Here is a 6,205-nt window from a genome sequence, read left to right as displayed (position 1 = left end):
TTTTCGCGGTTTTCAGTTCTTGGTCAACCCTTTGAAAAGGTGAGGATACTTTTTCATCATTTGATCCTCGCGTTCCCACGTGAACTCTGGTCCACGTCTCGAGTTCCAACAAACTTTAACGATAGGAATCTTGCTGTGTTTGAGTGTTTTGGTCTCCCAATCCAAAACTTCGACGGGTTCTTCGATGAAGCGTAACAGTTCATCAACTTGTAATTCGCCCAAAGGAACTGCTAGTGTTTCGTCAGAAAGGTATTTCTTCAAGTTGGATACATGAAAAAATATTATGTACGCCACTGAGTTTTGCTGGTGAATCGAGTCGGTACGCTACCAGGCCGATACGTTCAGTTATTTGGAATGGGCCAGTGTATCGTGGATTAAGTTTGTTTCACTTTCTAAAGTGAACTACACCTTTCCAAGGTGAGACTTTCAGTAAAACCTTGTCATCCACTTGGAGGTTTTCTGCGCTTGTCGGCGTAGCTCTTTTGGCGATCCCGTGCTGCTGCCATGCGATTCTGGATTTGGACAATCTTTTCTGAGGTTTCAAGTACTAATTCGGGACCATATTATCAATGATGCCATTGTATCCGTATAAGCGGCTCTTGATGCCATTTTTGGGTTTTAGCAAGATTATCAAAGTCCAAAATAACAATTTATTAAGGAAAACGCAGCGGAAATAAAGTTTTAAATCTTGTTATTACCTTACACGTAAACCCATTTATGTTAAACCCAATGCCCGGATCCATATACGAAATACATGCTATCAAAACACAACCATAGGGTGTTAACATACATACCTTCAAGTCTCGGATTTGAAAGGGATGAATGATCGAATGGGGAGCTTCCAATGGAGGAAACCTCAAGTTTGTATACCCGACAAGCTCCAACAAACGCCTTGGTTGCTAGGGTCCTAACACTTGATGCAAGAACAAACCCTTTTGTTCTTTTTCTTCTTCTTGTTCTCGGTTCCAATGGAGAGAATAAGAGAAGAGATGTTTGTGTGTGTGAGAGAGAGTGAAGGGATTATTCACCCAAGAATTATGATCCTTCAATAAACTCTCTTGCATGTATTGGAAGAAACAAAAGGAGGAGAGAGAAGAGGGAAAAGGTTTTTCCCACCCAAAATTCAAATTCCCTTTTATTACTTACAATTTATTTACTTATAATGTTTATGTTATAAGCATAACATAAGTAACATGCAATATGTTATTTAACCAATTTAAATAACATCTCTCAAAATATAAATTATCCATATAATTTATTTAACACACATATGCAAATATTTAGAAAACCAATTTCCAAATATTATAAGTGTTGATAATCATTACTTAGATCATATCAAATAATAATTATCGTGGCGTTTGTCTAGCTTGTTATTGGGTATGACCCGAATTGGATCAATACGTACTAGCCACATCAACTCTAATATTTGTCTTGGGCAGATCGATTCCAACAATCTCCCACTTGCACAAGATACATATAAGATTGATGCAAATAGCAAATACCTCCTAACAACGGTTTACTATCCCTAATACGCATGACGAAGTGCCATTCAATAGCATCATCCTCTTCAAGTCCCATACATGAAAATGATTTAGGTGAATCTATCATTTATCCTTTTGCCACAAATGTCATGTTAAATCCAGAGACACAGAGTGATCATTCTCTGTTGATTTAACTAGTCAGGCCTTAGACATTTAACTCTCAACGAATAAGAGGGACAAATCCCCTATTGACTACATACGCCTCTCACTATCACCTTGTATTATACTTGAGCTCGACCTTATGTACTGACATATTTCAGAGCAGCGAAGAACTAAGTCAAAGTATAATAGTCGGCGAATATCAAGACCCAATATGTATCTCAGGTCGGAGGATACTATGATGTTCGCCTTTACTCAAATTTACTTATAATCACAAATCACAAGGATTCCATGCAGTAAAATTGAGGGCGGGTCAATCCAATATATATCCCATAAATATCTATGAACCTTGGCAGCAAACCCTTTGTTATATTCATACCTTATGAATATTTACCCATCCAAGTTCATAATAGTCTTACCTTCATACTTGTTCCCACAAATATGAACGACTACGGACATTTAGAATAATTAACTTATTCATGGATTTAAACATGCTAAAACGGAACACAACTCAAAAATCATAATCATAAACCATAATCATATGAATGAGCCAAAATAACAATTGTTCCGATATCCAAATACAAAATAGATCAAATCCAATCACTAGAATATCGAAGTCCTAAGGCGCAAGTATGACCCTCATGCTTCGGCCTTTCAAGGAGCTTCGTGAGTGGATCCGCAATGTTTTGATCAGTGTGAACTTTGCGAATACATATCTTTCCCTTTTCAACTTCATCCCTTATGTAGTTGAATCTCCGCTCAATGTGCCTAGTCTTTTGATGTGCACGGGGTTCCTTGATTTGAGCAGCCGCACCCTCGTTGTCACAAAAGATTTCTAGAGGGTCCTGAATGGTACGGACTACCCCTAGATCGGCAATGAATTTTCTAATCCATGCAGCTTCTTGAGCTGCCAATGAGGCGGCGATGTATTCCGATTCAGTGGTGGACAAGGCTACCACGTCTTGTTTTGCGCTCTTCCAAGAGACAACACCACCATTTAGAACAAAGACATATCCCGATTGTGATCGAGAATCATCTCGATCAGTTTGGAAACTCGCATCAGTGTAACCCTTTACAACGAGTTCTTCCTCACCAAAGCCATATATCAGAAACATATCCTTAGTCCTCCTAAGGTATTTCAATATGCTCTTAACCGCCATCCAATGGCTAGTTCACGGATTTTGTTGGTATCGACTTGTCATTCTCAAAGCGCATGACACATCCGGTCTAGTGCAAATCATGGCATAAATGATGGATCCTATAGCAGATTCATATGGGATTCCATTCATTTTGTCTTGCTCATCCTTTGAGCTTGGACATTGAGAAGCACTCAATATTGTTCCTCTTTGAATGGGTACCAAACCTTTCTTAGAGTTTTCCATCTTGAACCTTTTCAAAATTTTGTCATTGTATGCACTTTGATTCAAACCTATCAACCGCCTTGATCTATCCCTATAGATCCTTATTCCCAGAATATAGGCGGCCTCACCAAGATCCTTGATGGAAAAACAGCTTCCAAGCCAGGCTTTTACACCTTCCAAGGTTGGAATGTCATTTCCAAAAAGTAATATGTCATCGACATATAATACCAGAAAGGTAATGATGCTCCCACTATCTTTCTTATACACACAAGCTTCATCAGTGTTTTTGATGAATCCAAATTTCTTAACTTCATCATCAAAACGGTGATTCCAACTCCTAGATGCTTGTTTCATCCATAGATTGATTTCTTCAACTTGCATACCTTATTAGGATGTTGTGGATCGACAAAACCTTCAGGCTGAACCATATAGACATCTTCTTCAAGGTGTCCATTTAGAAAAGCAGTTTTGACATCCATTTGCCATATCTCATAGTCATAATATGCGGCTATGGAAAACAATATCCTTATAGACTTTAGCATCGCCACGGGCGAGAAAGTATCATCATAATCAACCCTTTGAGTTTGAGTGAAACCCTTTGCTACAAGTCTAGCTTTATAAGTATCCAAGTTTCCATGCATATCAGTTTTCTTCTTGAAAACCCACTTACTTCCAACCAGTTTGGAATTAAGAGGTGGAGCAACCAAGTCCCATACTTGGTTATCATGCATGGATTGCATCTCAACGTTCATGGCTTCCAGCCATTTATCACAATCAGATTGTGACATTGCATCTCGGTGTGTGGTTGGTTCATCGGAATCCACCACATAGCATCCATCCATAAAAAATCCATATCTTTCATGTGGGGTGCTAATTCTACCAGATTTGCGAATGTTTTGTGTGGGTTGATCAACCAATTGATCATTATCAACAACCTCTTGTTGATCGCTAGTGACAACCAAACGTGTATCGGCTTGTGGTTCTCGATCCTCCTCGAGTTCTATAGTTTTTTAGTTCCTTCCATAAGGAACCTTCTTTCCAAGAACTTAGCCTTGCGAGCTATAAACACTTTATGCTCGTTTGGATTTTAGAAGTAATATCCCATCGAATCCTCAGGATATCCTACAAAGATACACTTAGTGGATCGGCTTTCAAGTTTGTCTAGGGTATAGATCTTAACATAAGCCTCACGGCCCCATACCCTTAAATATGATAATGATGGAACCTTTCCATGCCATATTTCAAAAGGTGTCCATTCCACTTTCTTGGTTGGTGCCATATTTAAAATACGGGCAGCAGAGATCAAAGCGAAACCCCAAATGATAGAGGTAATGTGCTTCTAGCCATCATGGATCGAACCATATCCAATAAAGTTCGATTCCTCCTTTCAGACACACCATTATGTTGTGGTGTTCCAGGTGGAGTAAGTTGTGAGACAATCCCACAACTCCTAAGATGTTCTAGGAACGCATCATTGAGGTATTCACCTCCTCTATCGGAACGTAGTACTTTGATTGTTTTGTTGAGTTGATTTTGTACTTCATTTTGGAATACCTTGAACATTTCAAAGGCTTCATTTTTGTGTCTTAACAAGAACACATACCCATAGCGACTATAATCGTCGGTAAAGGTAATGAAGTGTCTTTCACCATTCCTTGTCATTGTCCTAAAAGGACCACATACATCCGAATGTATGATACCTAATAAGTCTTTCGTCCTTTCATTAGTTCCACTAAATGGTTCTGTGGTCATTTTTCCCAATAAACAAGATTCACATTCATAAAATGAATCATCACTTGATTTCAAAAGACCATTCTTTTGAAGTGTATGAATCTGATCCTTGTTTATGTGACCAAGGCGACAATGCCAAAGAAAAGTTTTACTCAAATCCAATTTGAGTCTTTTGGTGCTTGCTTGGTACAACGAGTTATCAATGAATGTATTATCATGAACTAATTCATAAATGCCATTCAACGGCATTGGTTTAAAATAAAAGACATCATTCATGAAAACATAAAACCCATTGTCTACAAACTTGAAATCATAACCACATTGTCTTAAAAGAGAAACGGAGATAATGTTCCTAGTCAAACTAGGAGTATACAAAATGTTTTTCAAAATAACTTCCAAACCATTTGGAAGCTTCAAAACATAATCTCATCGGGCTTAGACGTCAACCTTTGCTCCATTGCCCATGAAGAGACTTATATCTCCTTTCTTGAAATCATTTCTTCTTTTGAACCCCTGCAATGAATTGCAGATATGAGTTCCACATCCGGTATCCAATACCCATGTGTTAGAAGAAACAATATTAAGATCAATATGGATCATGAAAGTTGTACCTGAGGTTTACCCCGCATCCCTCTTAGCTTTCAACTCCTTGAGATAGGTCGGACAGTTTCTCATCCAGTGACCTATCTCCCCACAACCAAAGCACGGATCCTCAGCGCTAACCTTTAGCTTCTTAAGTTTGGGTTCCGCCTTTGCCTTTCCCTTGAACCCCTTCTTGAATGGCCCCTTACCCACGGCAACCTTAGCCTTTGGTTCCGGGTGATGCCTTTTCTTCAAGCCACCCTCATTGATCGCAAGAACGGGTAAAACCTTTTTACCCATGCCGGCTTCGGCTATCTTAAGCATTGCGTGAAGCTCACCAATGCTTTTGTCCCATCCGTTCATGTTGTAGTTCATGACGAATGTATCAAACCTTTTAGTTAAGCCATTCAGGATCAAATCTGTGGCTAACTCTTTTGAGACGGGCAGTTAAGCCGTTCAAGCCGATCAATGTGGCTTTTCATCTTAAGCACATAAGATGACACGGATTGGGTTTCTTCCATATGACATGCATGAAGTGCTCGAACCGTTTCGAAGCGCTCCACCCTTGCTTGAGTAAGGAGCATTTCCTTAAGCTGGGTTATCATGTCATATGCCCCATGATTCTCGAAATCCTTTTGGATCTCGGGAATCATTGTTCCCAACATGAGGCAAGAAACTTGCACCGAATCTTCGGTGTATTTCAACCAATCCGCATAGGCATCCAAGTTGTTGATATCGGGTTCATCGGGAATAGGATCATCTAAAATATAGGACTTCTTCTCTTGCTTGAGAACAATTCTCAAGTTTCGATACCAGTCCATAAAGTTGTTAAAGTTTAGACGATCCTTATCCAGAATGGATCTAAGTGATAGATTATGCACATGAGGGATA

This window comes from Bidens hawaiensis, unplaced genomic scaffold (genome assembly GCF_021521415.1).
Source record: "Bidens hawaiensis isolate Kalapana, Puna unplaced genomic scaffold, B.hawaiensis_p1.1 tig00037392_1, whole genome shotgun sequence".
Classification (NCBI taxonomy): Eukaryota; Viridiplantae; Streptophyta; class Magnoliopsida; order Asterales; family Asteraceae; genus Bidens; species Bidens hawaiensis.
Note: the sequence above shows the minus strand (reverse complement) of the source record.